At 39.6% G+C, this 24,903-nt stretch overlaps 1 protein-coding gene across 6 annotated transcripts in view; it reads left to right on the top strand.

The window, feature by feature from the left end:
- RERE (arginine-glutamic acid dipeptide repeats) overlaps positions 1-24,903 on the top strand; it is a 389,341-nt gene that overhangs the window by 81,493 nt on the left and 282,945 nt on the right. The window contains exon 1 of one of the 6 annotated variants that reach the window (XM_074334102.2): positions 24,004-24,275. The exons of the other annotated variants lie outside the window; for them this stretch is intronic. The gene's annotated coding sequence lies outside the window, so the exon portion shown is untranslated. Of the gene's footprint in view, positions 1-24,003; positions 24,276-24,903 lie in introns of those variants that run through there. 6 annotated transcript variants of the gene reach the window in all.

The raw sequence follows: 24,903 nt of genomic DNA, 5'->3' as shown, positions 1-24,903 counted from the left end.
CTGTATGTACAATATCTTACCTCTATCCTTTGGAGCAATTTTTGGTTACTTCCCCTCCACCCCCCAATTTACCCAAACCCATTCTTTTGGTTTCCCCAATTTACCTGTTTTGTTCTCTAGTTTGTTGATTTTTTGTTTTGTTTTGTTTTGTTTTCTCTGTGATGGCAGTAGCTCCTTTTGCTGTAGAGAAAAAATTTCTCAGGTCTGATTATAAAATGTCTTGAATTATCTGTCTAAATGTCTTTTATGTGGATATACACCTTGGGGTATTAAGAAAATCACATGTTATGGTTCTATGGCAACTTCAGATCTGGGATAGTTCATGAAATGGAGATGTCACTGATCGGTGCTAGCAGTAATTTACTTTCAGCTCCAGATTTGCCCATCAGAGCATATTTCCTCTCAGTAATTACACCCCTTTTGGTCTTGTTGCTGTCCAATACTCCTTAATGACATGTTCTGTGAGTCTCTGACAATAGCTGCAACAGGGGTGGGCACGCATTTTCTGAAGAGGGTCAGAAAGTGAATATTTTGGGCTCTGTGGGCCATGTAATTTCTGTTTCAGCTAGTCAGCCTTACCTTTGGACCACAAAAGCAGCCAAAGACAACATTTAAATGAATGGGCATGACTGTTTCCAATAAAATTTTATTTATGAATACTGAAATTCGAATTTCATGTAATTTTCATGTGTTACAGAGTAGTAGTATTCTTTTGATTTGTTTTCCTCCCAAAACATTTACAGATATACAAACCATTCTTTCACGTGTGGGACAGACAAAAGCAGGCAGTAGGCTGTGTTTGACCATTAGCCCATATTTTACTGAACCCTGAGCTAGTAACTGGGAGAAGCGGTTACTTATTGAGAACTCCAATTTATGCACATATTCAGGGTTGCTTTTGTTACTATCACAAATAAATGTATTAATATTGTAGAAGATATAAACGATGTCATTTTTAATGGTAAGTTTAAAGTTGGGTCTAGTCATATAGAAGATTAAAGTTGCTTCATCACATATTAAACATGGAAAGTTGCCAAGGGCAATGGAACAAAATCATCGATTTACACATTCATTGTCAAAAGGCTAGAATACACAGAAACTATATAGATTTGTTTGATATAAAGGCTTCATTTAAGGGAAAGAACTACCTTCAAAGCTATTTCTGCTTGTGATTTCTTTTTCTGTGTATTCTGTTCCTACCTGATGGCTTGTGCAATCTAATGGTAATTCAGAGGTGGAAAATAGGTTGTCTCTAATTTTGATCCTTTTTTAGCATTACAATTTTTTTTATCTGAAATAACTGAAAGAAAGAGCCAAACTATCTTCCGTACAGGTAGGGATTACTTTCCTTCTCCTTAAACTTAAAAATGCAGTTCATTTGTTAGCTTTTGTTGGCACTAAGTCGTGCTTGGACACTATGTATTTCACAGCAGACATTTGTTCTACTTAACATTGTGAGCAGTTGGTTAATTAGAAGAACTGTTACTTCTGTTGATCCTCACAATGACAAAAATCAATGTACACAGCACAGTCTGAATTAATAGAGCTCAGACTCATTAGGCCATGAAAATGGTTTCATCAACAGAGAACCCTTTAAAGACCTTGTCAGATAGTACGGATCCTAAAACACACTCAAGGACAAAATGGTTAGCATTTGAAAATATTTTTAGTTTCACAGTTTATATTTTTCCTTTGTGAAGAAAGCTCTGTTGAATGACTTCTGGCGCAGCTCCTGTTCTGTTCAGAGGAAGAAAACTATATTTGTATATTTTTTATTGAACCATAGCCATTCAATTTAATTACTAATCTCTTCTTAGTAAAAGCCTGTTTAGACACTGAAAAAACACTTTATTTATCTTTATTTCAATCCTGAGGGTATATTGTGGCTGAGTTATTCGATTTTCTTCCTCTGTTGTTATTCTGCAGTCTTACCCTTCTCTGCCTCTTCACCCCCACTTCCTCCTGCCCCTCCTTGTTTTGGTAATGGTTGGCTGATTTGATATTTGTGAGGCATTCAGGATTTGATAGCTGTGTAGTATGGATCAGCATTGCCTTCTAAGTGTCCTCTTTCCTCTAATGGAAGTTCTAATTGGATTAGGCTGAGGGTCTTTTGTGATAGGTAAAGGGTGAAAACGGGAAAGGAAATTGATCAATAAGTTGAATTTCCATGTCAGGTATCTTTTTATTTTGGGTGAAGAGCCTGAGTTTAAATCCTCATTCTGAAACGTACAGACCGCATGGCTTTATTGTTATTTACTACCTTAGTTGCTCAATTTGTTCATTTATAAAATGGAGATAATAATGGTATCCATCCTATAGGAATAGTGTCCTATATGTACTTAGAACAGTACCAGGCACCCTTTGTTAGGGAAGCCCTAGGAAACGGATGCAAGCAGCTAATGCAGACCCAGTGATTCTTAGTAACTGATTGGCAGTGAGAAGGTAGGAGTCAGAGATGTTTTTGCTTCAGTGGATGGTGGTGCCTCAACTGACACTGAAATACACGAGGTGAAGGTACGTGGAACGTGTTGAGTTGGAGGTGCACATAGGACATTCAGGCAGTTGGATAATTATGTGTATCTGAAGCTCAGGAGGGAGGTTACGCCTGGAGGTTTGGTAATTATCACTTATGTAAGCAGGAGTTGAGAACAGTGGAGGGGGAAATTGCTTGTGTGAAGAGAAATCCATAAAATAGGTCCTCTGATGAATGAATACTCACATTTAAAAGTGGCAGGAAAAAGAGGGGCAGTTGTGGAACAGAAAAAAAGGAGCTGACCAGAGACATACAGTATGACAGTGACCAGGACAGCTAAGACAAAGCCATAAGTCAGTAGCATTTCCAGTCTGTACGTTGACGTGATTTTGTCACAAGGCCCAGCAGCCCACATATAGATGCTAAAATTTATAGTGCTTATTAAGTGTCAGCCTTGTGCCAAGACCTTATCTATATTAGCGTATTTAACCCTCATTACAGGTACTGTTATTACTTATAGATGGGGAAACTGAGGCTTGGAAGAATTAAGTAACTTGCCTCAGATTGCACGGTGAGTAGGTAGTCAAGATAGGATTTGAAACCAGGTGGGCTGACTCCTGATCCTGCGTTCTTAATTACTGTACCAGGATGCCTCCTAAACTACATTCAGGGTTGAAGATTTTCTGGGTAGATAGGCGACAGGAGCAAAGGAAATTGAGAGATGAGGATGCTAGAAGGAGCAGTGAAATGAAAATGGAGTGTTCAGTTCAGTGCCAGGAGTGATAGTTTGGGACAAAAGGAACAGATCGATGGCCTGGAGCTCTCATTGAAAGGCAAGAGGGTGACAAGAAAGTTGGGCAGGCAGAGAACATTCTGTCAACAGGGAACAGAGATCCGGGGCTGCTTTGACTGGGGATGACCAATGCTTGGAGTTGGAGGCTGAATTCCTAAGAACTTAAAGTCATTTTGTCAGTTTCCTATGCCAATCCCCGCAACCTCCAAAAACAAATGAAATAGAAAAATTGAGATTTTGATAGAAATTAATTAATTAATTTGAGGAATAAGACAGGACTTTTTCTGGTAGGAGCACTGTATTTCTCTATTTACTCAAGCCCTCAATAAAATGTAAATAAAATTTATTATTTGTATAAGACACATAAAGTTTTATTTATATACATCCTTTGTATTTCATCTTAAATTTATACCTAAGAAGATTACTGGTATTGTGAACCCCCCAATTTCCAATAGATTATTATTAGCATTTAGAAAAGCAATTGATTTTGATTTATTGCATAACAACATTATTAAACTTTTATTAGTTCTAATACTTTCCCAGTTTAGTCTCTTAAGATTGTTCCCAGTTAGGCAGTCATATTGTCTACCAATAATAATTGCCTCTTTCTTATTTTTTTAACCGTATTTCTTTTCTTACTTCAATTAACTGGAACTTCCAAAAATAATTTTAAATAAAAGAGGCAATAGTGTACATCCTTGGTTTATTCAGGATTACTCTCATATTTCATTTTCATAATGATGTTGAATATTGGCTTGAAATGTAGTTTTAAAATCATGTTAAAGAAGTATTTTTTTTGATGGGGAATTTTATCAGTTGCCTTTTTGTCAAGGCCTCCGTTAACAGAAATATCTTTTTCTCTGTCATTGTGTGGATCTCTTAGCTGAATTAAGGATGGGCTTTGAAGATTTCCTGGAGGAAAAGTTTCCCAATTAGCCAGTTCTCCGACTGATGCATCTTTGTTATTTACCGTATTTTGCTGTGTACTCGAATAATGTGCTCCTGTGTGTAATGCACACCCACATTTTTGGCCCAAACTTTCAGGGAAAAAAAAATATTTTAATTCAAATTTTCATTTGTTTACATTTAGGTACTTGTTTTTGTATTATAAAGGAATTTTAGCATTTATTTTTTAACGTATTATGGTACAAGAAATTTTATATAACAAATAATTACAAAACACTAGAACAGATACAAGTTACAAGAAGTTTCATGTACCGGTAACAAATTTACCATATTTATGCATCACAGAAGGCCAAGAACTCTTGGTTGTTGCAAGTTCGTCGTAAGTTCAACAAAACCGATGGTCGTATTCCAGGGTATTATTTTGCATACGGATATCATTATTGATTTCTAGCATTACACTTTTAATTCATAAGTATAAATAAAAGAAATAAAAACCTTTATACAGATATGGAATTAGTACCCATGTATAATGCACATCCTTATTTTTCCCTCATAAATTTGGGCAAAAAGTGCACATTATACACGGCAAAATATGGTAATTTCATAGCAGGGCAAGCTCATGCTAAAATCTTGTCATGATCTGGATGTTATTGGAGTCTCCCAGGAAGGACAGAATGACTCTTTAGAGGTAGTTCAATAAATCCACCCAAATCTGATACATCATTTCCTATGTACCTAATGCTGGCCAAATTCCTGGGCCAAAAACTCCTGCTGTGATGCATAATCCAGATTCCAGCACTGGCTAGTGTCCTGGAGCCACACAGAGATGGGCTAGAGAGCCTAGGTCTTGTGTCCTGCCTGGTGGCCGTCTGTTTAGTCATCACCTCGCAGTTTTGGAGAATGACGGGCAGACACTGCCTGTCCTGGGCTGTGCTGAGCACCACAGCTTCCTAATCAAAGCAGCAGTGGACTTCAGCTTGCCGTTCCCCAAGGTTTTATTTCATTCTGCCGTGTAGAAGGGGCCTTGATGATGGGTGTAGTGCTTGAGGGGCAGGCCAGGTGCTCAGTCCTGCGGTCCACTTCATCCCCACTGCACAGACATCCATCCCCACCCACGTGGTGTGACCCCATCCCCACCCACGTGGTGTGACCCCATCCCCACCCACGTGGTGTGACCCCATCCCCACCCACGTGGTGTGACCCCATCCCCACCCACGTGGTATGACCCCATCCCCACCCACGTGGTGTGACCCCATCCCCACCCACAGACATCCATCCCCACCCATGTGGTGTGACCCCATCCCCACCCACAGACAACCATCCCTACCCACAGACAACCATCCCCACCCACAGACATCCATCCCCACCCACAGACAGCCATCCCCACCCACAGACAGCCATCCCCACCCACAGACAACCACCCCCACCCACAGACACCCATCCCCACCCACGTGGTGTGTCTGGCTATGCCTGTCTACATTCACGATGATGCCTTGATGGCTGGCTCTTTTTAGGAAGGAAGGAGAAAAGATTAAATTTTAGTAAGTTTTCTATTTGCTAAACTTTGTTATTTTGTATAGTACTCCCTACAAGTGTAGGGTTGTTTTGTTTTGTTTTAAATAGTTCAGTTGTAATAAAGACCACTGTGTACCAAATAATGGGCAAATGTGTGCAGACACTTGCCGTTTGCACTTTTGGCAGTTCCATGTCCTCGAAGGTAGGAGGTAGGAAATATTCCTTTTGAGAGAATTGATGATTTCCACACTGAATTACGGAATTTGTTTCAGTCACCTTCAAGAGGGGTGGATGAGTAAGTTGTACCTCAAAAAAGTTTATTTTGATTTGTATGTGAATTGTGAGATAGTCTATTATCATACAGTCAATTAAGTTATACAAAAATGCTTTGGAATTTAGTGCAATATAAATATCCAGAGGACTGACTGCTCTGTGTAATCTGAGTCCCCGTCCCAATCTAGAATTCTTCTCATTTTATTTAGGCATTTGTGCCAAATATGATAGCCTTAAAAGCATCCCATGTGGGTGGAGGTTAGCCAGGCAGAAACCTGACTAAAATACCGCAGAAAGATAAGGCGGTGAGATGATTGAATGTGCTGGTGAGAGTATTAAAGAGATGGCTGCCTTTGCTGTTGTGGAGTCAACTGAGGCCGTTAGAGCATTTGACGGCAGTAGTTGAACCACGTCTGTCGAGTTGGTTCTCAGTTGGAGTAAGTGGAATGTGTCCGGAGGATGGGATGGACCTCAGAAAAAGAAGGTTGTTGAAACTAAAGTAAGGGGCTAGATATGTTGGTCTCGCTTTTCCCTCTTCGCAGTACACGGTTGGTTCCTGCCATCATTCCGCATGCCCCTCTGTCACCCCTGCCCTCAGCTGTCTCCCAGGGGAAGCTCCCAGGGATAGCGCTCTTCCTCCTCCTCCCTTTCTCTGACCCACACTGGGCTCGGCAGGCGTTGCGGTACATGCTCCCTTTCCTCCAGTCTTTTCTCACCCATCCCGTTCTGCCTCACGCAGTACTTAATGTCCATTCTTTCTGCTTTCTCTTTCAGTTCTTCCCTGGTTATCTCAGGAAAATATTTCTTTCCAAAAACTGACCCTGGTTAAGGCTGGTTATGTACAGAAAGTGGAGCTAGTAAACCTGCATTGAGGAAGAGACTAGCTGTACATTTTAAAAGTAAAAGCAAATACAGTAGTACCTCGGTTTTCAAATCTCTCTGTTGATGAACATTTCTGTTTACGAATGCGGTAAACCCGGAAATTAATGCTTCGGTTTTTGAACACGCCTCTGAAGTCGAACATGTCACGTGGCTTCTGCTGAGTGCAGGATCCTGAGTCCTAGCTGTCGGCTGTTTTCCAACGTTTCAGAACTTGAATGGTCTTCCGGAATGGATTGCGTTCGAAAACCGAGGTACCACAGTGTCAGAAACCTCTTCAAAGCCCTAGAAAATACCCAGAAGACCCATTTAAACCCTCTGCAAGTATGTCTGCCTCCATCAATTAAATGATTTTTGCCTCAAATACCAACATTTAAAATAAATAGAAAATGATTCTTAATTCATTTCAAGATTTTTATAGGTATTCAAAAATGCCGTTTTCTATAATTTTTCATTGGAAAAATGTATGTCAACCTCTTCATGGATTTAGTAGGTTAGTGACATAGCATGGAAATATAACTACAGTTTTAAAAATTGTTACTGTGGAAATGTGAATGCTAAATAATGAATCCACAGTGGACTTTTGGAACATACTGAGCTTATAAATTGAGAACAGCCAGTGTTTCATAAGTCATCTAAAAAGGAGCTGTGTTTTTACTTCTTCCTGAATCTCTCTTGATCTTACCAGCCTCACTGCTACATACAACCAAGTCCAGGCCCCCATATCTCGTACGGATATGTTGTGTTATACTCAGAACCACTTGGTGGCTTCCACTTATGCTCTCTTCCAGTCTGCTGTCCACACTTCTAGCAAGGGTGATCTTACAGAGGCAAATCTGATTCTTACTCCATTGCTTAAAGCCTTTTGAGGGCTCTTGCAGCACCTTTTTGGGAAGAAGGGAGAATGCAAGATGTCAGGGACCTTAGCATGTCATGTCTTAGGAATCCTACCTTAGACAAATAATGTGTGTCAGAGAGAGTGACCCCGTTTTAATCCATAATGATCATCCCACATACCAGTAAATGTGGTGTAGTCAGGGTCCTAGAATCTGACTGATCGTATTAGTAGTTCTTATTCCCCGGTCACAGTAGAGAGGTAGGGTGACCAATTCGTCCCTGGGCCTTTCTTGGTTTTAAAATGGAAAGTTCTATGTCCTGGAAACTGTCTCATTCCTGGGAAACTGGGACAGTTGGTCACCCTAGGTGGGAGAGCTAGGAAGAATGTGAATTCTTGAATTTATCCTGCAGCTTTTTTTATCTCTGGGCCTTTGCACCTGCTATTCCCTCTGCCTAGAATATACAGTTGACTAATTCTTTCCTTTTCTTTCAAGTCTCAGTTAATTGTTCCAACAGCTTTTAGACTATGTTAAGTTGCCTGGCTCTAGGTACTATACAAGTTCTGATCAAAACATATGGTGAATGTTTAAATTAAAAAATTATTATAGTAAAAGACACATTGCCATTAATCTCCCTCAAAATACTCCCCCTCGCTTCAAACACACTTATCCCATCGTTCTTGCCACTTTCTGAAGCAGTTCTGGAAGTCCTCTTTCGTAGGTGTCTTTAGTTGCGCTGTCATGGCCGCCTTGATGTTGAATCAATTCAAAATGTTCACCTTTCCTGGTCATTTTGACTTTGGGGAAAAGCCAGAAGTCGCACGGTGCCAGATCCAGTGAATAAGGTGGATGAAGACACAGTGTGATGTTTTTATCTGACAGAAATTGCCATATCAGAAGTGATGTGTGACACAGAGCGTTGTCACGATGGAGGATGATTTACACCACACTTTAGCTCCCACCCAACTGACTGCACCAAACAAGTTGACACTTGTCACACACTGTTACTAAGGTTCGAGGTGCCACTTCCCACAGTGAAGATTCCCGCCTTTCCGTTGGATGGCACTCGGCAGTAGCAGTCACTGTATTTTGTGATCACACCCAGCGTAACAGTGAGCACTCTGGACTATTGATTGCTTGTTTAATTAGGAGGGCGGAGCTGTCTGGTGCCACGCTGTGCACCCCTGGGGGGCGTAGTAGAATCACCTGAGGTGCTTTCTATGTTCTAAAAACACCCCACAGCTTTTGGCAGTGAAGATAGAGACTGACTGATAGTGTAAATGATAGGAGTGAACTCGAGAGCCAGAGATACAGGCGCAGGTTCTGGCTCCACCACTTTCACTTATTCAGCAACTATTTGTGGATGCTGTGTGCCAGGCACACGCTAAGGGTACAGACGGGAAATGAGGTAGGTGGCTGGTGCCTCATGGCGCCCACACTTTAGAGCTTCCCACCACAGCCTGGTTCCCTGGACACCAGTCATTCCCTTCGTACATCCTCATGACTTTTGCTAGTTCTCTACACACAACTGGCTCTGTCATTTACTATTTTAAAAGGCCTAACTTTTCACATGGAAACACATTTGCTTTAAAATGAAACTTTGTATCATTACTAAAATTAAAAAGCCTGTGTTACTTGCCATAAGTAGAAGGTAACCATAAAAGTGAGTACAATAGAAACAAAACAAACTTTAAAAATATATTTACAAAAATATATTTATAAAAGTAAGTTACTCAATATGAGAAATTGAGCTGTTTGTGATCACTTAGCAACAGGTGACTGTCCAGCCCCATGTCACGGCTATTAAGACAGAGATGAGGATTTTACATTAATAAGATTATTTAGGTTTTAGTTTTGAATGAGAGACCCATTTCACAAGGGTAAGCAGTCAGAAAGGACACCATATTTACCAAAATGTAATTAAAATTTCTAATAGAAGTCAGCAGCTCTTCCAGCAGATAGAAAGCAGGTGTGGGACCAGGTCGCCAAATCCCACTGACCCAGGTCAGGTGCCTCTGTCCTACCTGAGAGAAGAGGTTTGAAGAAACTCTTGGGTGGAGATGGGTGGTAGATGAGGGTAAAAGGGATCACATATATTGGTGGTGGAAAGAGAACTGACTCTGGGTGGTGAGCACACAATGTGAGATATAGATGATGTATTACAGAATTATACACCTGAAATCTATGTAACTTTACTAACAATTGTTACCCCAATAAACTTTAATTACAAAAAAAGAAAGAAGAAACTCTTGGGTTGTGGGGGGTGGTAGGAACCCTTCGGGTTCAACCCTCCCACATCCTGGGATCTTCTGTAAGGCCTGCAGGGAAGTCCCAGGCTATGTTGAGGGGTTTAGGAAAGCAGACCCTCTGCACTGCTTCCAGCTGTTAGGAGAATACAGTGTTAACTGTTCAATCTGTGACAGCACAGAGCAGTGGTCTTCAAAGTGGGGGTGCTTCTTTTCCAAGGAACAGGATATGCAGGATGATCCATTGGGGTGCAGGAGAAACATTAGAGCTCTTAAATTTTAGTAGTGCCTGAATATACTTTACGTGCAAATATGCGCATTTTGTGACCTATGCTTCTTGTTTACTCTTGGAGTTATACAATTATAAGAATGCCCTTCCAAGTGGCCTCTGAGGCCCTCTCTAACCTCTGACCTTATTACTAGTACCTTCTTTCCCCCAGCCCCAAATAGCTTTTTTTTTTTTTTGGCTATTCCTGAAAGGCTGCTGAACTACCAGCCCTTGCCCTGGTGGTTCCCTCTGCCAGAGATGTTTCTCCCCCGAGATCCACTTTCCTCTCTTGGCACTTCATCATCTCCTTAAAGGCTTTGCTCAGATGTCCTTTCTAAGTGGGTCCTACCTGGGACACCCATTTTCGTGCTGCAGCTGCTGCCTGGCCGCTTGCACTCTCTTAATCTTCCTTGTCTTGCTCTACTTTTTCTTTTTTCTGAGCACATACTACTTTTGGATAAACTGTGTGACGTATGTATTTTATCCTTTGGTTATTGTTTGTTTCCCCTGCAGAATGTGAGGTCCACAAGGCCAGGACTTTCTACTCTGTTCACAGATGTTCCTAATGCTTATTAGAACAGTGCTTGTTCAATACATTTTTGTTGAATGAATAAAACATCTGACACAAAGTAGGCTCAATAAGTTTCCTTTAATGAGTGAATACATTATTTAGGAAAATGGGAAATACAAAAATATCTAACATGTTGCGTGCCCCGAAGGAGCTCCATGTAGCAATGGAGACCAATATATAAGAAAATAATTTTAAGTCTGTGAGAATTGCAGCAGTAGAATTATGTGGGGGTAGAGAGGCGGTGTTGAGAAGAGTATGATGAACTCTTTGGGAGTGGACACACTTCAAAATCACTGCATTCAAGGGATGAGTCTAAATGTGAAAGCTTTAAACATGTAGAAACCTGCAACTCATTGATCTAACATGTTTGTAGGGTGGACTCTGAAATGAAGAAGGTTTATAATGCTGCGATTACTAATTTATTGTTTGTTTTTAAAGAATTAGATTAATAATAGTCTACTCTTGGAGCAAGATCTTTTGGAAATTTTCAAATGCATTCCCCCCCCCCCCCCCCCCCCGGAAGCTTTTAACCAGAAAGGAAAGTGCTTTTCCATGCCCATTCCTCCATCCCTACCTCTGCTCCGTTTCCCCCTGTAACTTAACCAGGCCCCAGGCAAGTCTGGGTTATCTTCAGTCAGCTGATCAATCCATAAGTGTTGATTTGTTAAGAACTATGTAACCGGCGCTGTAAAGAGAAAAGAGCAGCATCTCTATATGGAAATATGGAGGGGCAGAAATTGCTTACTAGAAATATATTGATCTGATTGGAAAAAACCCCTTATTCCTCGGCCAATTAAATGTGTTTCCTGCCACCCCCACAGTGGTAAGCATTTAAATAAGTTATTTTAAATGTTTTGGCAAATGTGAGTTTTAATCCATTAACTATAGATAGTTCTATACTTACTAGCCCAGAGAAAATAGAAATGAGGAAAATTATTTGAATGCAGTGCTTGTTACTCTATAGAAAACCTTTCTTTGATAGACACATCTTACCCCTACTTGAATTAAGCAAACAGGGTATCTCCATCATTTGTTCCTCCATGTTTATGTTACACTAATTGGTGTTATTTCAATAATTTCATTAGTTCTGCTTTGGTAAGTACAACTAGTAGAATGCCTATTGGAAAAGTATCTGTCCTCCTTCCCTCTTTTTCCCTCCCCTCTCCTTTTTGTTTTTAATAAACCTTAGGCCTCTTTGGATATTCAGTATTACCCTAAGGACATACATTGGGAACAAAAAGAATCGTTTAGTGATGGGTCATTTCATTTCATCAAATTCTGTGGCCAGAATGCTTAGATGACAGCACATTGCACAGCCACTGTGTGTCTCCACTGCACTCTGACTCCTTGGGGACGGTGGTGGCAGGGAGGCAGGAGGCCGGAGGCAGTGCTGCTGAGACAGGCACCGCCCGCTGTGCTAGGTGCTCCGCTTGTAGGACCCAGTGGGGCATCTGTCCGATACTCGCCTCCTCCGTTCAGACAGATGACGCAGCCTTGGTGCCAGCAAGAATGAAAAGCCAAAGGCTGATGTTCACGCTCCCCTCCCCGCCTTTGTACAGTATGATGTGCTTTGTAAACAAATAAGGAATTGCTCACCTCACTTCCGGGCGATTTAGGCCTCGGCTGATTGTTTGCATCAGGTTCTCAGAGTCCATGATGGAGTTCGGATCACAGTGCTGATAATGCCCAGCATTCCCGGAGCATTTCTTGCGGGCCCAGCACTCGGCTTCACTCTAACCATTTCGTTTAACTGTAGTGATAGCCTCATGTAGGAGGTATTACCATGAATCACATTTTACAGATGAGCATATGAAGACTTGCTCAAGATTGCTGTGTTTAATAACCCGTAGTGCAGGGACCGCCCTGGCCAACGGACTCCACAGCTGGCGCCCTTCACCGCTAGGCTACGCTGCACAAAGACGGGGCTCAGTCAAGAGCTGGGGTGACGTGGTGTGCCTGCTCCTGGAGCACCAGATGGGAACGTCACTCACCGTTTAAAATCACCTGGAAGAATACACAGGACTAAACCTCACCAATGGTGACATGAAACAACATTTTTATCCCCAGAACTGAAAAAAATGTCAACCGACTAGTGCCTAATTTGAGGTCAGAGATCGTTAGCTCGCACCATTGCCTTTTTTTCTTTTTTCTTTTTTTTTAAATCATGAACTAGGAGACATTTCTCATTTTGCCTGTGTAGTTTGCTCGGGTTTTCAGAAGTTTGCTAGTCTTCAGTGTGGAAACAGGCACACTGCCTCAGCTGTTGGGGACAAAAAGCAGTAGGGGGGAGACTGCATTGTCATGTAACCTTAGTTTTTAAGAAGACCTGTGAAGTTACAGAAGTCTAAGCCTTAGAATTTTTAATTTGAGGAATTTATGTAGAAGGCCCAATATTTCCTAAGGTAAACTGTTCTTTTATGTGTCTACCTGCTTTTGTTCTTACTCTCACCTTGTTTCTCTGAGCAAAAAAAAAAAAAAAAAAAGGATATAACTAGGATACTATTGGTAAAACAGATGTTTCTTACTTGAAATTGCATGCACTTACGGTTTTGTGTGTTAACCACTCTTAACAACTGTGTTTACTATTGAAACTGGAAATACAGGCTTTGATTATAGTTTAGCCAGCTTTTCTTGTACTGCTCTCCCGTAAATGGATTATTTTTAGTTTAAATTTTTGCTGCAAGCCCTTTCCCACTACTTAATTGACTCTTAAATCACCACTTGCAGTGCACATGTCAGCATTCCCATGGACGCTAAACACACACAATGTAGTCAGCACAATGGCAGCTTCACTGTGAATTACTGGACTCTTTCTCTATCGCTTTTAATACTGGAATTGGGATCCCTTCTGGTTTCCTTCCAGTTCTCTATTGGAAATCTAGGGAGTGTATGTCTGTCTCCTGTCCAAGTGTATCCTAATAGCTCTTGTTGGTCATCATGGTAAAATAATTCATCTGAAATTTAACAGATTGGAAATGAAATAGGTATCCTAGTACATATTTGTTTTGCTGCTGCCTAATGATACCTCGGTTTGAGTCATTGAATACTTTCAAAGTATAATCTTTAAAGTGTGTTCCCACGTCTTAATTTGCCACTTGCCACATTTAGTTCTAACAAACCAGAAGCAAATTTTGTTTCATGAGAAACTGCTTGCCAAGCTTTAATTTAGGTCTTCTTAGAGGATTATTAATGAACTTGTGAAGTGTATGGGAACACTCTTTATTGACAAAACAATAGCATTAAAATTCCGCAGTATTCTCAATCAAAGACAACGAATGCATGGGGTTTGGGAGATACTGAAAAAACACCCCTATTAACCCAGTGATAAGTTTGCAGTTTTGCCTGTACCTAACTAGTATTTGAAAACATTCTTTCTTTTCCTTTATTTTCTCCATCTTATTATCTTTTTAAAAACTTTTAGCTGAATATGGAACATAACTTTGAATAAACAAATGGGTAAAATACTAAATATCTTAAAAATTCATGTTAAGTTCTTTGAAGCTAGATAATATACTTTTACATTTATAGCATTTATCTTTTAAAAACTTTAGTTGGTGATATTTTTCTCATTTATGCATACTAAAATAACTGATTGAATTTGGTTGTTTATCATTTATTTTTAAATTTCTTGTGATCTTTTTTTTTTTTTTTTTTTTACCCCAAATTTGAGTTTATTGTTATGGAGTTACTAAATTTCAAGAGTCTTGCCAGCAGGTGGCAAAATGTAGTGCAACCTGCTCTATGAAGAAAAATAATTTTCAGTTCTGGTGCCTGTGTCTTAAAATTATTGACTGCTTCTTTGACTAGATTTTTCTTTTCTTTTTTTTTTCATATTTGAAGTTCTGAAATTTACAACTGTTCACCAGGTGACCAAAGCACATCATTAAATGTTAATGGTGTGTGTTGGTGAATGTGTAGGTTCTTTTTAAAAAGAAGTGGCTAAGGTCTTTCAGCAACATTTTTGTTAATATTTACCTTAATTTTATCTAGGTAATATATGCACATGGATTTAAAGAATTAAATGTGTTGCAAGGTTTATTTATTTTTAATAGTTTATTATTAGTAGTTTCTTTTTCCATCCTTCCATTCCTTGGGTCCCACTTCCCAGAGACAACATGTTTTAACTTTTTAAAATATTTCTTCTGTCACTTGAATATTGATAAAGAACACGCCTATGTTTTTGTTTTCTATTTTAGACATTATTTACTGACTACCCAATGAGAGCTGAAAATTTAGCCTTTTTATATCACCTACTTCTCATCCATCTTCCCCATGTAGTTATATTATTACAGCTTGTGATTAAATAAACATTGAATCTGTTATGGCAATGTATATGCGTATATTTGCGTGCACACACATATATCGTGGTTGCCAAAAAAATGTATACAAGAGGACACTTTGGTCAACGTTGTTCAAGTAGTAGTTCACTGTAATCAGAAGTGTCCAGACGCTGATGGTAACCACTTTGAGCACCTCTTGTAATTTCAGAAGTCAGACGTGACTTGTATTCATCTTTTGTTATTGGTGTATATTATTACAATTTTAATAGTTTTTGCCTTTCTTAAAATGTTTATTTTTTGGCATCCTCTGTACACACACACACACTCACACACACACTTATAGCTGTAACACATCTTCTACTATGATTCAATTCCCTTTCTTGTACAACTTCTTCATTTTCTTTCCTGGAGTTAATAATCTCTCTCTCTCTCTCTCTCTCTCTCTCTCTCTCTCTCTCTCTCTCTCTCTCTCTCTCTTTCTCTCTTTCTTTGCTTAATTTTGTATTTCCCTATCTAAATCAGCCTCACATTTTCTAACTATATAAAACTCCTCTCAATGTAATGGAAGACATTTCGGAATCTATAAGTCATTCTTGGTGGTATCCCTCCTGGAACCCCTTATCTTTATTTAATGTTTAAACCTGCCACCTAGCTGTTGGAAAGGGTCTTCTTTTTCATATCATTCTGAGCATCCTCTTAGAGATAATTTTTCACAGATTTTTGTTTGGTTCCTTCTCTCATTTGTGGAATAACTTTCTGAGGAATAGTACATAGGAAATAAATGTTTTGAGGCTATGTATATCTGAAAATGTCTTTATTTTATAGTCATACTTGATTCATAGTTTGGCTGGGTATAGAATTTTAGGATGGATACTGTTTTCCCTCAAAATTTTGAGGGCATTGCTTTATTGTCTTTCAATTTCCAAGAAACAAGCCTAACCATTAGACAGTGTACACTAAACTGAGAACTAGTGGAACCGTTTTTAGGTTTACTTGTTATTAGAATGGTGCCTTTTGAAAGATAAGGAGGACATCTAGATGATTGAGGGAATGTCATTTTGCTCCCATATGTTGAATGAAGGTAGTTCAGTCCCCTGAAGGAATATTGTGGGAAGTAAATATTTTTTTTAAAATTTAAGGTAGCTGTAACTATAAATAGAAAATCACTTTGCTATGTTTCCCTTTTTGGCACACCTTGGGGTAAAAAGACAAGTTTTTGTGGTAATAACTTTGTGTTCATATTTTAAAGCACTTTATACTGATGTTATGATTTTCTAAGCAGTACCCTTTACAAGCCAAGTGGATTTTAAGTTGATGAGATACATATTGTAATATTTGGATTTTTTTACCTTAAAGTTTTCATACTATAACATTTAATTCCATGTAAATTGGAGTCCAAAAATGATAAAGACATTCTTTTTGATTGCCTATATAAACAAAGGCTAAATAAAGAACAGAATCATGAAATTAGAGTTTTTTGAAAAACATACTTTGATGTTAGCTATGTTATACATTTCTTTTGCACTCTAATAGAATTATTTTTTAAAAAAAATAAGTCTTTACAAGCAGAAACCTTGTTGGAGATAAAAAGTTATTTTAGTTTAATCTGCATTGATATGTTTTCTTAGCAAGAATTTGCATTCAAGAAAGATTGTCTTATATTTGATTATAATAATTAATTTAGTATAATGATAAAAAATGAGGAAATTAATAGAAAGCCATGTATAAAATGGCAAATATCAATTCTTAACCCAAATGCTGATTGTTGCTAGGTGGCTGTCTTAGCGTTGGTTACTACGGTATTCCTTTAGCTTTTATAAATTATCACAAAAGATAAACTGTTCCTTCTCCTACACTTACTAAATTAGCTCCCATTTAATGTTGAAGGGTAGCTAGGAAGATTTATAGTTCAGATTTTATAACAAACCTTGTTTTAGGTAATGTGCTTTTTTAGTTGTTTGGGTACCTTTCTGGCCTTTTCCCCAGCAACATTAATTCTTGGCTGGAAAGAATAAACTCTAGTCCTCTGTGACACCTGACTGAGAACTGCAACCAGAAAGCCCTAGACTGTTAAAACAAACATTTCTCAACCTTATAGCACAGACTTCCTGTTTTTAAAGCTTTTCTGACCTTCCTGAGAAAAAGACCAATACAGCTATGGTTACATCCTGTGGTTACTGTCATTTAAAAAAAAAAAAAAAAGGTCTATTGAATTTTTCTAAAGCCCTTGAGTATAAAAGTGATTAATGCACCAAAAAATGTAAATAGCATAGGACTCATGTCTGATCTTTGCTAGGCCTTCAATAAAAGATAATAGAACTAAGTCAGCTTTTAATGTGTCTCTGTTTGTTCAATGTCTGCAACAATTGGAATGTCAGGAAAATCTCACATTAAAGAGATCTGCCCTATTCTGGAGAGATTGTAAAGGAAGCATTTGGCAGTCATTTCCTTTCACTTGTGAGAATGGACATGCTTTACATTATAATCGTTTAAACATACCAGAGGCTGCTGTTGGAGCTCTCATAGTTTTCCTTGTAGAGTTAGCTAAGTCTGAAGGTTGGAGGGGATGGTCAGTGTTTAGGTTTTATTGTTAGAATTAATCAAATAATGTAAATGTTAGAATGTATTCCTTTGTACTAAGTGTTCTTTCCTGCATCCCAAATATTTTCTTTTTTTTTAGGCAGTTAAAATTAAAGTCAAATGGATGTTCAGAATTTGTCCTCAAGATAATCTTACTCACCTCTAACTTTTCATATCTCCAAAACAAAAGAAACCACCTGGTGTTTAGGTCAAACAATCTTGAGACTGTGGCTTTTGATTTTTGTTTTAGCCAGTGTATTGCATGTTTGAATGAATATTTTGAACTAGAATCTTTTGACATTTTCTAGAGAGAAGTTACTGGTTTTTAAGCAGAAAAATACTGGGTCATTAATACTGCCTATGATGTTGAACTTGGCAAATGGTACCCATTTAAGTTTTGAAACATTTAAATTTATATTTCCCCTAAAATAGATATTTGTGATTTTATTTTAAAAAGAGTTTATTAGAGGTGTATTACCAGAGAAAACATACTTCAGCATTTATTATTTTGTTTAAAGGACAAAGTGGTGTTTTGGATTTGTAAGTATTATTTTAGTTGCACAAATACCTGGTTGATATTTTGAATTCTTGGTATAATTCCAGTTGGGGTTTTTAATTGTTTTAAGATTATGTACTTTAAATAACCTTGGCTGAATCTCCTCGCTGATTTTGTCACATATTGTAAGACCCCATTCTACACATCCTATCAGGGTCCCGAGTCCCTGAGCTGTTTCTTCCACAAAACTCTCTTTTCTCTCTTTCTCTCCCTCATCGGTAACACTTTTTCAGATGAGAAATCACTCTTTTTAACTGTACTTTTGCCTTATCAAAGTATCACTGTAATGGAACATTATAATTTCATCTATATAATCTGAGATCTCCAGTGAATTTAAAATAGAAATGAAAATGTCCTTAAATATGTTTAAAGCATATGCTATTCTAGAGATCTCTGTCTCACTCTTAAGTTGCTTTAAGGCTTATTTCACATCCTACATCCCTGAGAGGGGTATACACTTCCAAAAACTAAAATCTCCAGGCCTGACCTTTGATTGACTTCTGTGTCAGGAGAGTTTGCAGTGAGTGAACACTGGACCTAATGCTTCTCTCTGTTCCTATAAAAGCTGGGATTTGGTGTTCTGCGCGCTGACACCCCCCACCCCCCCAAATATATTTTATTTTAATAATGTCGATAATTTTGTACTTCATGAAATAACATTTTGAATACATATTAGCAGTTTATCACTCAAATATGTGTTTGGGGCTGTGTTGGGAAGTGTTAAACAAAAAGGAAAATTGTAATTAGCATCCAACCTTTGTGTTGTAGCTACATATTTAATTTTGGAGTTATGTGTTGTTTATAGTTTTACTTAAAATTAGCCTCCTTGATTTTTAGAATCTGATGTTATTTCTAGTTATTTTTCAAGAGTATATTTGTAGATTACAACATTGTCTAGGTTGAAATTAACTCATAAGTTTTATTCTTAGATACAAAGGTAAATATTAAGATTTTGGCGTTAAGGGACATAAAAGTTCACTTTTCCCCAATAATTTGGAATATTTTCTTCATTATTGCAACATACATCTTCATGGTTCTCTGTAAGACTTTTACTATGGATATAATTATCACCAACCTAATTGATGTAACTTTTTATATTTCTGTTATTCAGTATCTTTACCTACAAAGAATCTATGAGTTGATCATTAAATGTTGGCTGGATGGAAAGTGATGTGATAAGTGAATGGATAGATAATTAGGTAGGAAAGTAATTAAAAAAATTTATTAGTAAATACCTAACCTTGATTAATATTTAAGACTTGCAAACTATGGATTTTATGATAGTTACCTATTATTAAAATAATGTAAGTCATCCAATAGTGCTAAAAGGTTAGAAGTATTTTATGTTTAATGTGCTAATTCTGATTTCATATTCATTTTAGGATATGTCATAATTTCCTTTAAAAAAGGAAAAAAGGGCATGCCGTTAATACTTACACCTGGGTAACATGAGGATCCTGGGACTGTGTTGCGGAAACCAGGACATGTGGGAGGAACACTGATTTGGTTTAGAATGATTTGAGAGTGTCCGTGGAATACCATTGTGGTGGAACTCTGAGGGCATTAGAACGGTGGTCTACTGCTAAGAAGCAAGCTCAAGGCTTGAAAAACAAAATTTTGCAATCAGTACCACAGAAGCAGCTTGAGAGTGACTCTTGTCCCTCATGAGAGATGCTGGAGTGTGATAAGAAGGTGCTCGAGACTGACTACTTCTATTCTGGAGGAGTCAGAGGAAGAAAGAAACTGGCCAGAGGGTAGGCGACCCAGGAGAGTGCACAATTTGAAACTCTAACAAACCACCAGATGCCAGTATGGGAACAGGGCCTACTGTTGGAAAGAATATAAATTGGTCCAGCTTTTGGGAGGGTACCTTGATTCAATCTCTGAATAAAAAAAATACATATCCATTCAACTAGAGATTCCTACAGTATAGAAATAACTCACACATACACACAGAGATGCACACAGAATGGGTTGTAGTAATTAGGCACTTTTTAAATTATGGTACTCCCACTATGTAGAGTTCTCTGCAGCTATAAAAAGGAATTGAATGTTAAATGCAATAATCTCCTTCCCCCTTTGGTGGTCCTGGGGAGTGGGCCAAAGCCAGCATCTTTAGATGTGGCCAAAGGTCTTCCTTGCTGTGACAGAATCAGTGGTGGAGAGAGTAAATGCAGGGTAGTTGTTTGAGGTTAAGGGTTGGAATAACCTGGGTCCTGTTCACCTAGCGCTAAGGTTGTATGTCACATTTCCCCTGTGTACTGTTCCCGGTCATAGCTTTAATGTTAGTTTCACTGGACTTTGTATTTAATTATAACTGTTAGGGTGAAGTCAGATGTCAGCTCACTTGGCTGCATGCTGAGGCCTGTAGAATATGGAGTGCTTTGCTTCTAACTGCATCTGTTGTCTCCTCTCATTATCTGTTAATGGTACTCTACTTGACAGGGTTGTTTTGATAAATGAAGGGTGCTATAAAACCTGGGGCTGGAATTTGTGTGGAATGGAACTTAGGACAAAAGGAAGCAAAGCCATCGATAAGGCTGGGCTGAGGGGACCAAGCAGTGCCATGGAGAACGCTGAAAATCACAAGGAGCATTAATTTGGGGGTAAGGATGGGATATATCTAATTTTTTCCATTCCTTTCCCATACTTTTTCACTTTTTCATGTGCAAAACATCTGAGAAATTGTTGTAATAACTCCCATTTCTCATTTACAGATCCCTAATTTACAAGCTCACATTAAATGGGGTTTAAAATAAATTCTTCACTTTGAGGAGCAGGGGAGGGCAGTTCTGGAATGGTCTGTCACCGCTCTTTAGAGTCCTCAGCTCAAGCGAGCCCTTCCAAAGGCTTCCATGTCAGGGCAAGACGGGTCTTTTAGAGAGGAAAACTGAAAATTAAGAAAAAGTTCAAGGTAAAAGAGGTGAAGATTACCTCCCCCCCATTTACAGCCGAATTTCATAGTACTTTTGCTTTCAGAAGTATGGAAGACAAGCTAGTGTACCATGTGCTTTCAGAGTTGTAGGTTCTGTTTATGTTGCTCTGTGTATGTAAAGATTTAGTGATCTATCCAGTTTACCTGCTGCTGTTTGCCCCTTGCTTAAATGCCAGGTAAGTAGGAAGAACTTGGCTTGAATAAATTAATGATGGCCTCTGTACCTCATTAACTCTTAAAAAAAGTGGAACTTAAAAATAGGATCCTGGTTAGGGTTTCATTGTTTTTATGAGTTACCCCTGGCACAATTATTTACATCTCTATAAAGTGGGGATTAAAATCTTCCTTTTACTAGACTTTTAAAGGTTAATAAAAGAAATGCTATTTATTTGTGTAGATGCTACTTATTTGAGAGAGGCTTTGTTGTGCCATGAGCTGTACAGAAATATACAAAATGAGTAAAACAGGGTCATTGCCCTCAATTCACTTATTCAGTCCATAGATCTCTGTGTGTGACACCGGGTCCAGTCATGCACCGCTTAGAGGTGGAGTTCTGAGAAATGCGTTGTTAGGTGATTTTGTCGTATGAACATCAAAGAGTGAATTACACAAACCGAGATGGTACAGCCTACACACACCCAGGCTGTTTATATACCACCCCCTTGTACGTGGTCCGTTATTGACCAAATGTTATGATGAGCAAACATAGAACTTTCCCTAATGGACTATGCTGTCTAGAGGGGACTAGGGGCATTCATCAGAAAATCACACCAATGAAACTGAGAAAAATGCTCTCAAGGAAAGGAACATAGTTCCCTGAGAACTTACAACAAAGCAACTTGACCTAGAATGGGGCCTCAGGGGAAGCTTCTTTGACCAAGTGATATTTGACCTGAGATCTGAAGGAGGAGTCGGCTTGCACTGTGTGGGGAGCAGTGGGGGTAGGGAAGGTGGCAGGGATACATTCCTGCTCTTGTGGGAAGAAGCAGTGATGCCCTGTGATAGAAATCCCGATACCTTGGGGAAATTGAAAGGCTGGTGTAACTGGAAGGTGGGGGGCTGGGTGTGGATGGATTGGCAGAGAGGGCGCAAGACAAGGAGCCAAGAATGAGTCATAAAGTGCTGCCGGAGCATTTAAAATCCCTGAGAGACTAGGTACAGTATGAATTCAGAATAGAGCAGTTTGGTGGTTCTCACCAGCCCTTTCCAACTCAGTATAAATGAACAATTTTAAAAGGTCTACAGGAAAACAAAACATGACTTTTGAGGCTCTGCCATGTGTCTAGATACAGCTGGTTAGAAAATGGAAGTGTGTCCCAGTACAGGAGTGGCTTTTGTTGCTTGCTGGCCTTTGGGGCTGATTTCATGTCTGACATGGAGTAGAGCCACTTGGTTATGAAGCAGATTTTCAAGCCTCAGCTTCCCTCAGGATGGTCTCATGGAGAAACAGTGTTTACTGGGGCATATAGCAGAGCTACACTTGCACTAGAGACCACCTCCGATCTGTGTGGATCATGCCACCATTCAGGGTGGCAAAGATATGCTTCCTCTCAGCTCTTGCTCTCAGTGCATATGCTATGTTAGTAGTTTTAGATATTTCTGTCTCCTGTAGAATAACTTGATTTTTATTTAAAAGGTATCAGCAGAATGAATGATGTTTAAATAGCGAAGGTGGGTGTCAATTTGGTTGTCTGTGCCAGCAAGGCAGAACCCTTGGGATCTACTCCCTGCCCCACCCCACCCCCCACACCTTGTTTAGAGACTGGGCAAACCACTTAATCTAAGTCTCTGCCTGTTGGTAAGAAGGTACCTAATAATTACAAGGTCCAATACCATTTATAAAACTATTTGAGAGTTCATTGAAACTTGCCTGGAAGGCGAAAGGTGTAATAGTAAAGATACTAAAAGTAATCATTTAAATTTTGAGCTTGTGACTTTCAATTTGAGTTGACACCCCGTGAGCGTTAATACTTTGAATTCATATTCTATAGGAATATATTTAAAACAATTTTCAATAGTGTGTCTTATTTAATAGGAAAAAATTATCTTGGCTGCTGCTGCTAGGGAGTCCATGGTATGAATGTAGTTTAGTTGTGATAAATTTTAGCAGGTTGGTAGATGTTTACCAGATTGGGGGTGGGGAAGAAACTAATTTGAAGTTAACAATTGGCAATTCTATTTAGATGCACATAACAATGGAATTAAGGAGGGGTCTGGAATCCATAGCCTGTGGATGTAAAGCCTCATGGCAAGAAATGTACATTTATTTTGCTTCCTTATTAGATGGATAATGAAGCTCAGTTTAAGTCCGCCTTGTCTAGAAGATGGATCTTTCATTTCTTGTGGAAAACGGTTGGAGAGAAGACTCTTACTTAGAAAATTCTTAAATTGTAAGGAAAATTGGGGTCAGAAATGTTGCCTGACACCAAACAATACTCCTTTCTCCCGTGCATCTTTGAAACACATGTTCAGGATGTCTGTGATGGTTGGTTATTACATTTGCATTTGTTAGACGTCAGAGGTGGTTGGTATTAATATTCCTGGCAGAAGCAGAGGCAGCTCTAGGACGTGTGAACTGCTGATCACTCACGGAGATGCGCTGCCTCTTTAATATCTTGCTTGCAGATGCATTTTCTAGCTGACCACGCTATTAAGAGCGGCCATCAATCACACGGCCCCTCAGTTCCGGCTGTCGGCAGGGGAGGGAGGGTGGGGAGACGAGAGGCTGGCCCAGCTAGCTAGGAAGGAGATAAAATTGCAGCGGCTTTGTGTGCGCGCGCGCCCGCGGTGGTGGCGGCCAGGAACGGGCCCGGCTCCAGCCCAGGTTTTGCCGGCCGCCGCCGCCGCGGGGAGGCTGCTCTTTCTCTCCTGGCGTCTGGGTCTCAGGCATGTGGCAGTGTTGAGCCGGGAGCCGGAGTGCGGCTGCATCCCCCAGCCGCGGGCGGGGCCCCGCGCGGCCACCGCCTCCTGGAGCCACCGAGCCTCCTCTGCGGGGACCTGCACCCTCACGCTGCATCTGCCAGGGCCTCCTTTTGTTTAGCAAGTGCATTTCACGCCCCGAGCCCCCGCCTGCCCCGCCCCTGCCCGCGGGCCTGAGTTTGCGGGGGCCCTGCTGGAGGAGGACGAGTCCCGCAAGCTCAGTTCCAGCCGCTGACCCGCCGCAGGCAAGTGGCCGGCGCCTAGTGCTGTGAGGGGGATGCGGGTCGTGGGCCAGGAAGTTGATCACGCGTGGGCGCAGGGGCTCTCGGAGGTGGGTGTGTGGGAGTGTCGTAGCTGACTCGAGAAAGATGAGCAACTCGGGGGTAATTACGAATGGTGGTAGCTTTCCAGGAACCAGGAATCGGTATTTGTTAGGTCCCATTGCATTTCTGTTGGGCTTACCAGTTATTTTAATTGCCCAAACTCTAGAAATCCCAGTTAAATAAACCAATTAAACATCTTTAGGGCAGACAAAACACTATTTTTAAAGAACGTATTGTCTTCTCAGAAAAGAAAGCCTTACTGAAGATGAGCAATGCATAATCCAGGAGTCACATTGATCAGAAACTTCATTGGTTACTGCGGAGTAAATTTAAGTTTAAAAATAAAATGAATTTGATGGACTTGATTATAAAGCAGTTTTGGGTTACTTACGTGACAAATATAATTTGTTTTTTGGACCTAAATGCTGTTATTTCACCGGAGTGGCTAAAATGCAAAAGTAGTTTTGAAGAAGATTGCTTGAAGTTTAAATTGTTAAATTTTTTTGGTTTGAGGTGGTGGTTTCCCCGCCCCTTCCCCTTGTTTACTCAA

This window comes from Rhinolophus sinicus, chromosome 14, assembly GCF_057876585.1.
Source record: "Rhinolophus sinicus isolate RSI-liver-muscle chromosome 14, RSI-T2T, whole genome shotgun sequence".
NCBI classification, from domain to species: Eukaryota; Metazoa; Chordata; class Mammalia; order Chiroptera; family Rhinolophidae; genus Rhinolophus; species Rhinolophus sinicus.
The sequence above is the reverse complement of the archived record's forward strand: the minus strand, read 5'-3'. Positions and strand labels throughout refer to the sequence as shown.